We start from the raw sequence: 10,126 nt of genomic DNA, 5'->3' as shown, positions 1-10,126 counted from the left end.
AATTGTCTGTCCTGCGAACTTCCCTTGTGGTTGCTCCACTTTAATCAGAGAAATTAATGTGGGCATTTTCTGGAAGCTAAGTATGCAGGTCTGAACTTTTTCTCAACCGTTCAGATTACAGCTTTCAACACCAGAATTCCGTAAATATTTAATACTCCAATAATGAGATAAAAGAGCCCAGTCCCCTCCGCCTTGGCCTGTCTCCCCAGCAGGACCTGCTGGAGACTACAGCAGATGAAAACCAAAGTCCTGTAAAGCGTTTGACTTTCTAAGAAAAAATGTGCATCTGTTTCTCTCCTGAGTCATGCTGTATTTACCCTAATGTAATAATTCTGATTTGTGCAATCACAGCCTGAAACCAGGAGGAGTATCATGTCTCCAAGATGTCTTTTGGCACCGTGGGTTTGCCCGCACTGCAGCTGAGGAGCAAGCAGAGACCAGCAGACTGCAGACGTGCCCTGAGGGTGGTTTCGGGCAGGATATCAACCTGCGAGGTGTGCTGGAAGCTGTCCCCATGGCTCTGGATGTGGTGGAAGAGAAGCTGTAGCTGTACGTGAGACCAAGTTTGCCGGGTCATCATCTTCACGGACAGCAAAATCCAGCTTTGGGGCAGATGACAAAATAAGAGCATAAACATACCCATCTATGGTTTTGTGTGCATGTTATGCATATCACCTATCAAAATCAACTCTGCAGCTAAGAAACCAGGTCTAATCAGGCAAGGTGATGCCTCTGTGCAGATACAGGCTTCTGTACAACACATGTTAAATCAAGTCTAGTCAGACCAGAGCTCTCTGAGTCACTGGAGAGAAGCAAGCAGTGGGAAGCCACCATTAATCTCACCTAAATGAAATGTCTAAAATAGGCCTGATGACTCACATCCTATAAAGGCCCATTACTCTCTCTCGTCAATAAAAAGAGCCAAGGGAGAGCCTTGATCGAGTGGGGATATTTATACTGAAGACGTGTACAAGAAGGTTGGGTAAAACCTGTCCCATCAGTCCCCCTTGGTAAAGAAAACAGTGTCATCAGGAACATGCTGCATCACAACAGGCAGGAACTCTTCCTCCAGATCTAACTCTGTATCACTGTTATTTAAACCTAACTTGAAAAAGTCCCGGGCCATTTGCAACAGCGTTACAAAGACTTGTGAGAATGACACCTGTGCCTGTTGTAGAGCTGGAAGTGGTCAGACTGGAGGGTTTTGCACATTCCTGTACTTGTATGAATGAACTCTTGAAGAGATACTGGCCGGCACCTACGATGTGATTCTACCAACTGCAACATAAATTGCCAGCAAAGACTTCTGAGCTTTACTCTTGATGCAATTTTTACACTGTAAGTGCTGATAACAGTTCTTGCGGTAAGAGGGGCACAAATACAGTAAACATGGATTTTTCCATCATGGCTTCTGGTCTCTTACTCCTAGGGGCAGTTTGTGTCCCCCCTGCAAATCCTGCCTCTGAAGAAGCCCTCCTGGAAAGGATCACTGCCCACAGACTACAACTACACAAACAAACAAACTCTGTGCCAGAGTGCTGCAAGCAATGGGAGGGGTCTGTCCACAAGGATCTCTACTGCCAGAACTGGGGCCCATGCTGCTGCAACAGGGAGACCATGATTTTGGTAGCAGAGGTGGGAAATGTAGCCACCAGCTCTCTCTGTTCTCCTGCTCAGTACACCATGAAGCTGTTTCTTGTGCTATCCACTCATCTACAGGGGCCCATACAAAACCTCTTTTTGCTCTCTCCAAGTAGCAGTACATCTGCAGACTGGGTCACTGTTGACGTGATCACGGGGTGACTCTCACAAAGGCTACAGTGAGAACTGGGGTGCTGGGGCCACATGCACAGGAGTGAAGGGACAGGGAACTCCATTTTAAAATTAAAATAATCTTTTAAGCACATGCAAAAAACAAAATGCATAAAGCTGTTGTAAACAGAAGGTGGAGTAGGAATCTCAAGCTTTCTCAGAAACCTCATTTTATTACTCAGAGCTCCCTTAGGTGAACAACCAGGCTAGAATTGAGGATTATTCATGCTTCGCAATGTCTATCCCTCTTCCTGTCTGTCCATCCACGCTGCTGTCTTTAAGGGCCCTCCCAGGAATCTGGAAAGAAACATGCTGACAAGATGTGAAGGTTGCATTTCAAAGTCTGCTGCTTTATTTCTGCTTCCAGTGGAAAAAGAGTCCGTAGAAGGCCTGGTCATCTCCCTCTGCAGTCAGCAGGACTTCCACCATTTACTGCAAGGAGAACAAGGATCAGGATCTCAGGCTATAAAAACCAAGGTGAACACTGCAAAATGTGAGTGCAAAGAGCTAGATCATAGAATCTTAGTATCATAAAATGATTTAGGTTGGAAGGGACCTTGAAGATCATCTAGTTCCAATCCCCCTGCCATAGGCAGGGACACCTCCCACTAGACCAGGTTGCTCAAAGCCCCAGTAGCTTGGGGCAAAAGCCCCAAATAGATCCACTATTGTGTTTTCAATCAGGAGTTCTGTTGTCATCAGCGGACACATTAAACACACGAGGGCTCAGCACTTTTGGAGCAACTGGACCTGCATGGCAATGGCACCTTCTCTCCTCATCCTTCCCCCCCACGCTGTCTCGGAGAGCTGCACAAGATCACCTATTCGCACTCTGCATCCAGTTAGACAACTCTTTAAGGGACCTGGTTTTTCAGAAATGCTAAGTACAGTGGAAATCGTTGTGTGTAACGCTTAAATATAGGGACATTGGAGGCAAACCTGTTAAGCACCTTTTGAACCAAGACCAACCAACAAGGCTTCGTGAAGACTTTTTTCTCATCTCCATGAAAACCGAATGCAAAGCTACATAAAACTGGAAAATAGATTGCAGTGTTTTGACAGCCCTTAGCTTATCCTTTTGGGAGTACAGGCATATTTAATATAGCACCCCTAATATTTCTGTAATCGATTTTTCCCTTCGTTGACTCAACCAATTCCTCTTCATTCCTGGCACACTGCCCTTGGACCCTGAAGGAATTAACATCAAGTGGTGCCTGTCAGTTAGTATGATGCTTTTTTTAGGGTCACCCTTAACAAAAGGCCTGATCCATGAGGTGATGAACAACCAGAAATCTCACCAGCAGTGGTGAAGGCACAAACTGAAGTCTTTGGCAAGCCATAGCAGTAAAAAAATCATTTGTCATGTAGCACTGCTGAGCCTACGCACAATAGAAACACACTGCAACAGCCGATCAGGTCACAGCACCCTCCTACTGCAGCCAATTGCTCCCACTACACAAGTAGTTCCACTGTCAGCTATGAAAAACTGCTGTGTGTGAGCGGCCACTTGTGGGAGAGAGAGTTTCACTGAAGTAACAGCAAGAACAAGACAAGTAGAGAAAAATTATTAAGAGGAAAATGGGAAACAACGTTTCTCTCAGGTGGGTGGCTTTTTCCAGTTAAAATATAAAAATCCTCATTTTCCCCTGTGCATCTCACAGGAATGCAGACAGGATTGTAAAATGTAAAACGTGATCCAGCTGGAAATCCATACCTCAGCACAGCATTTCTCAGGCTTTTTGGATACATTTCCCTCTCAGACCTATTCCACACTCCACCCTGTCTCCACCCATCTAAGCAACTCTGAAACTAGCGGGGCACACTGTTGAGGAAGGCATCATGGAGGTATGCAGCACGGGAGCTGCTGGAGAAGGTACTACATGGTTGGATATAGAAGTTTAGGGCTGGGCCACACCAAGGGATGGGGCAGAACCACAAGCCTGCAAAGATGCAAGAAACACAGTAGCCAAAGGAATCTACCAAGAGCCAGGTGGTGACTCTTCTCCTCAAACAAACATGAGTTTTCAGCCAACTGGCATTCATTTCTTTATTGTGCAGACAGCAGCTTTCTACGGAAATGGTTTGGGCACTTGCTGGTGTTTGTTTTTTTCATTTATGTCCTGTTCTGAACAAAGATGTCAGTATTTCAGGTGGATTCTGACCAATTCTGATTAATGCTTTCCAAGCTGAGAAATCAGCACCAAAATGCAAGCTCCTCTGGAGTTTGAGTTCTAAGGTGGCAGAAGGGAAGGGCAGAAAAGCTAAATAAGGAACCAGAGGAAGATTGGAGACAGAGTTCTTCAAGAGTAGCTCCTCATCTGGAAAACCCTAACAACTTCACTCTACTGCCGATTTATTGAACATGGCAATTGACATGCATTATCAAGCACAAAGTGGTGATCCTTACTTTTGCTACCATGTTAACAAGCAAAACAGTCCACTTAAACTTGAGCTGGAGCTTAAACAGTAATTTCCACTGATACCCATTTTGCTCTCCTGCAGATTTGCACCACAGGGAGAACCCGAATGTTTTAGGCCTGATCCCAGCACAGACAAATTCAGATTAGAGTTAGTCAACAGCAGAAGACTAGTCATAACAGAAAGTATTGAGTATATACATAAAATGTATTTATGGGATAATTTGGGGTTTTGGTTTTTTTTTTTTTTCCCCCTAAGTCTTTCTGAGGTATAAGACCTTGTCATTTCAAAGCAGCTTGACGTATCTATTAAAAGAATCAGTGGCACTTTCTGGAATATTTGTTAAAGCCAGGTTAGAATCCAGACTCATATCTTGAGCAGTGGACATTGTTTACCCGGACTTCAGCAAAGCATTCAACACTGTTTCCACAGCCTTCTACAGGATAACCTGGCAAAATACAGATTGGATAGGTGGTCTACAAGATGGGTAGGGAATTGTCTCACAGGCCACAGTCAGGTGGTGATGATCAATGGTTTTTATTCAGACTGGCAGCCTGTCACAAGTAGGGTCCCCCAGGGATTGACACTGGGCCCCACACTGTTCAACATCTTCATAAATGATCTGGACGATGGGACCAAAAGCACCCTCACTAAGTTTGCTGAGGACACTAAATAGGGGGGGGTGAGATGGACACATCAGAAGGGAGATACATCTTACAGAGAGACCTGGATAGGCTGGAAGAGTGGGCTAGCAAGAACTGTATGAAGTTTAATAAAGACAAGTGCAAAGTCCTGCACCTGGGACAACAGAACTGAAGAACTCAGTACAGGCTAGGATCTGCACGGCTAGATGAAAAGCCTTGTTGAAAGGGACCTGGAGGTCCTGGTGGACAACAAGCTGAATGTGCTTCAGCAGTGTTCTGCTGTAGCAGTAAAGGCAAATTGGATCCTGGGCTGCATCCACAAGGGCATTACTAGCAGAGAAGATATGTGATCACCACACTCCACTCAGCACTTTTCAGGCCTCATCTGGAATGCTGTGTCCATGTGGTCCTCACAATTCAAGAAAGACGCGGACAAAGAAGCAGACAAACTGGTCCAAAAGGTCCCAAAGCGGAGGCCACAAAGATGATCAAATGGGTGGGGAGAACCTGGCCTGTAAGGAAAAACTGAAGGAGCTGAGTCTTTTCTCCCGGGAGAAGAGAGGGCTCAGAGGGAACGTCATCACAGTACTCCACAGTACTTAAAGGGCAGCTACAAAGAAGGCTGAGTCTCCAACTTCACAAGAAGCCACACAGAGATGACAAGGGGCAACAGGCTCAAGTTGCACTAGGACAGGTTTCATCTCAATACTAGAAAAACATTTTTTACAGTGAGAACAGCCAATCACTGGAACAATATCCCCAGGGACACGTGGAGTCCTTATCGCTGGAGGTTTTCAAGATGCAATTGGACAAGGTGCTAGATCATCTCATCTAGATTCCCTTTCCCATGAAAGGTTGGACCAAATGACCTTTTGAAGTCCCTTTCAACCTGGGCTGTTCTACAATTCTATGATCTTATGGCTTTTGAAGTCAAATTGAATTGCTGTATTTCTGAAGACAAGTATTACGCTTGCCTGAAAACATTTTAAATTTTTTTCTGTTAAATTGGAATTAGGGAGAAAAGAGTAACTGCAGGCATCAGCTTCTTAGTCCTATGTACAAGAAATGAAAATGATGTCCATAAGAGATACTGCAAGTTACAGTGGCACTAAATCAAAAAATTGGACACAGAAAAATCTTATACAGTTATAGGTGTTAATAATCTTATTAAAACATTGATATTGAAGGTCATACATTCCCTTTGCAGAAATAACTGTATTTACTTTTTTCCCCAGGGCGATACAAACCCAATATCTTTTTCTTTATATACCACCAATATTTATTTTTTCATGAGCATCTCTAATAATAGACCAGCCTGAGGTGTGAAGACAGTACAAAGATGGTATACAGCTCGGGAAATCCACCCTAGTACGTATTTGCAATACAACCACCACTGTGTAGTACACTGTCTGCTCAAGTAAGACTGCCGACTCAACACAAGTGCAAGGCTGTCCTTTGCAGAATTAAGAGGGGATCGCTGAGATTTCTTCCACATCAACAATAACCACTGCAAGGGCATTGCCAGAAGAACCGAAAGCCAGAAGAAAGGCAACAATACTCCATCCATTAGGGAGAACCCTGTTCATATTGGCAGTTCAAGCATATGCCTAAAACCGCCTGTATTATACTACACATTAACAAATTTTTTATTTTACCAGCAACTTTGTGTACTGTTGTAAAGAAGAGAGATGCTGGCAGGCCCATCTATTTAGTCATGGAAATGACAGGAGACTTCTGCTCCAAACTGTTAGGTTCTTAGACTTTGGTGGTTGGTTTTTTTTTTTTTTCATCTTAACACTGACATTACTAAACACTTGTAGGCAACCCTTCTCAAAAGTGCATAAAGATATTTCAAAAGGAGCTCTGCTCACTTTCAGGCACTGAAACAATAGCTGCATTGTTGAAGCAAGCCCCATGCTGGAACTTCCACATTCAACTGAACAAGTCCTCTTGTCATATATTGGAGCATCTCAGCTCCTAATGAAAGTGGCACAGCCATATAAGGCCTTGAAGTTTTGAGGACCCCATTTCACAGATGGGAAAAATTAGTGACTTGCCTGTGACTAGGAGCCAACAGCAAAACTGAATCCAGAACTCCTAACTTTGAATGAAGTACCAAAACCCCTAGCCTATCCTCTTAATGAATAATAGTTTGCTTACAGAATTTAATTAACTCGATACACTTAGAGCCATAGCCTACTGAGTCCATAATTTAAGAAAAATCAAAAAGTAGAATTCCTGTGCTGCTAAAAAATTGCATTGATAAAGCACATATTTAGTTAATTCCCTGAGGGAAGCCTCAAAATTGTTTTTCAACCATCTTTCTTGACAAATCAAACCCCCATAATCGTATATTCTGATACTCTGGGGAAGGTAAAGAATTAAGAGGATACTTGATGCGCCTGAAATTTCAGTTCTGAGATCTATTAAATAGAAACTCTGCCCAGCTTCAAGTGCAAAATATATTTGTACTTCCCTTCAGCTAAAAATACAAATTTTGCCACCAAAACACATTAGAGCTTTATAGGCAAATTCCAGACTTGAGCACAAGGAACCAAGCCTAATGATCAGAAGTGCTGATGTGGTGATCTCACTTTACACTTTACCTACTGCACTTTAGAATAGTGGATTCAGACTTGTACACTAACATCAAACCCACTTAACACTGTGACATGAAAAAGGACATACGGAGCATAGGACTGACAATAATATAAAATAGTTATGATTTTTTTAGAAAAGTTAAAGAAAAATTAAAAAAAATCCATTTATATATGCATAAAAATAACTGTGTGTATTTGTAATCATTATTTGCATGTCTCTGCATCTGATATTGCCAATGTATGTTACTTAATATTCAATAGTTCATTTACTATATAAACCACCATGTGATTGAGATCAGATCAAGCCCAATCTGGCATTGGGGAGAATTAAAATTATGAAATATAGCAGAGACTCTGAGAAACAAATAAAGTTTCCCTATAAATAAGAGAAGGTATGCAGTTTTAAAATGAAGAGGAATATTTGATCTTATGTTACCAATAACTGAGGTACTTACACAGTGATTAACCTCAATACTGAGATAAGGTGATGAAAAAATAGTTCTCAGGTCGTCTTGGAAATCTCTTCTCGGCAGCCCGTGTGAAGGATTTACAGCTTCATGGAAGGTATTCCTAGCTGCTGGCTGTGGAAATCCCTTCAGCCAACCACATGGAAGAGAAAGCACAGAACATAATATTTCCAGTATTGAAAGTACTTTTCAATTCAGTAGTTCTCCTTCCCTTTATCTGGGAAAATGAGACCTGTGAAATTTATTTTACTTTGTTATTGCCTGACAAAAATTGAGTATCAGTTCCCACAATATTTCATAAAATTGAAATTTATATGTCTGTACGTACTTAAAAAGAACCATTCATTTAAAGGCATAGATTGAAGCACACAGCAGGTGCAAAAACAAAGCTCATGAGTTTTGTATCACTAGCAAGCATTTTTTGTACTAAAGTGTTAGGGAAAGCAGTAATATTGGGGCTTGCAGTACAAGACTGGCAATTTGCTTTGCTGCTGTCTTTTTGAATCAGCTACAGCCTCACTCTGCTTGGATAAGTCACATCAGTCAACGTTTTTCAAGATATGTTTAAGCAGGGGGTCTGGACTGCCTACCTTAAAGTTCAGTCTGAAAGCATGTAAAATGCTTATAGATTTCCACAACTTCTGATAAGGGAGAGAGAAGAATACACAGTCCTTCAGGGAAAATTAGTACAAGAGTATCTGAAATTAGATCCCCGAAACCCAAGGCACAATCCAATTACTTTTTTTTTTTTTTTTTTCATTTATTTGGCATCTGCTCATCGCTGAGCTCCTTTTTTCATGCAACACTGACTTACCCCCCCCCCTTCCCTGACACAGTGTTATTAATGTACTATCACCTACCAGGGCTGGGTGCTTGGGGTTTTTTTTCTTCACACTAAGTATCTATCTGCAAATAGCCAGTCTGGCTCTTACTGAATTTATCTAGTCTAGTTATGCTGCTGATGCGAAACAAAAATAGGACTAATTGCCAGTCTGTAAAAGCGACCTAGATGATAATTGCAACTTATTCCGCACCAGAACTAAGTCACCTTCATATCATTTGTTAAATTATAGGGCAACACTGGCAGAGATAAAACATGCTGCCTTTCATGAGAGGCTGATTACGCCTCGCTATCCCTGTATGCACACAGCAGTGTTAAAACATTCGTGTTTCCCTGCACGTACGTACCACGGTACACTTGCTCCACCTGTTGTCCACTTGCATTTCTGCAAGTCCATCTACAGTTGCGATCTGTGTAAGAGCAATTGCCTTTTTTTTTTTTTTTTTTTAAGGGATAGTTATGGATCTTTATGCTCACTTGCTCAATCCTAGCATAGCCAGTACCACTGCCTTCTGTACAGGTTCTGGAAAGCACAATCAGCAGATTTTAGGAACAGCTGGAGAACCAGAGATCTGAACTAGAGAAGTGGGTCAGCTTTAATCATAGTACACGAGAGTTACCGAGAGCCTGACAAGCATTTGTCAGGACAGTAAGATTCACTAGGTAGTTAACTCCTCAGCCGAGCATCCCCAATTTAGATCATGGGACTAATAGCAAATGCACATTCCTCCTTTCCAACGCTTCTGCTAGGTTAGCAACAGGAACAAGGAGGAAAAATGTCTTTAACTGAAAGAGACAGACACTTCCACTATATATATTCTGGCAGTATCAGGGTCCTCCACGGTATTCAGTTGTGCTGCTTCTTCCTAATGGCTAGAAATTATCAACCTGGAAGATGGCAGCAAAGTACTGCTTGGCTCCTCTGAGGCGAACAGCAACCATAACTTAAGCATTTGCTGTCACTGGGCTCACAATGGTTTTCTAAGAGAATTTCTTACCTAGCTAATATGTACTAGTACTTTTCTTTCATGCAAGTGCCAGACAGAAGGTGGGGAAACGGCTCAAGCTTACACATCGTGCTGAGGGGGAGCTGGAAGAGACCTGAGGAAAAACACAACTATACTAATGAAGCATATACTTGCCATTGCAGCACTTCTCATGCCAGGGGTCCCATTAGGGCCACAACTGCTTTCTGGAGCCCAACAGAGTAACTTCAGCATCTGTTAACATCTCTGACTGAGCTGTGGGTCACTGCCCCCTCCTTTCCAAAACAGCAATCAGAAGTCATCTTCAGACCACTTTATTGCACTAAGCTTGACTTCACAGCACAGCAACATCCATAGC

At 42.6% G+C, this 10,126-nt stretch overlaps 1 long non-coding RNA gene across 1 annotated transcript; it reads right to left on the bottom strand.

The window, feature by feature from the left end:
- Positions 1-2,140: 2,140 nt before the first annotated feature.
- Positions 2,141-9,475, bottom strand: LOC309681466. Its single transcript, XR_014270038.1, has 3 exons — positions 9,130-9,475; positions 7,930-8,067; positions 2,141-2,244 (listed from the first exon to the last, which is right to left on the bottom strand). It is a non-coding gene; the product is annotated as an uncharacterized lncRNA (long non-coding RNA).
- Positions 9,476-10,126: the final 651 nt, after the last annotated feature.

The sequence above is a fragment of the Vanellus vanellus genome, assembly GCF_965231255.1.
Source record: "Vanellus vanellus genome assembly, chromosome: 1".
Classification (NCBI taxonomy): Eukaryota; Metazoa; Chordata; class Aves; order Charadriiformes; family Charadriidae; genus Vanellus; species Vanellus vanellus.
Note: the sequence above shows the minus strand (reverse complement) of the source record. Positions and strands in the feature narration are given on the sequence as shown.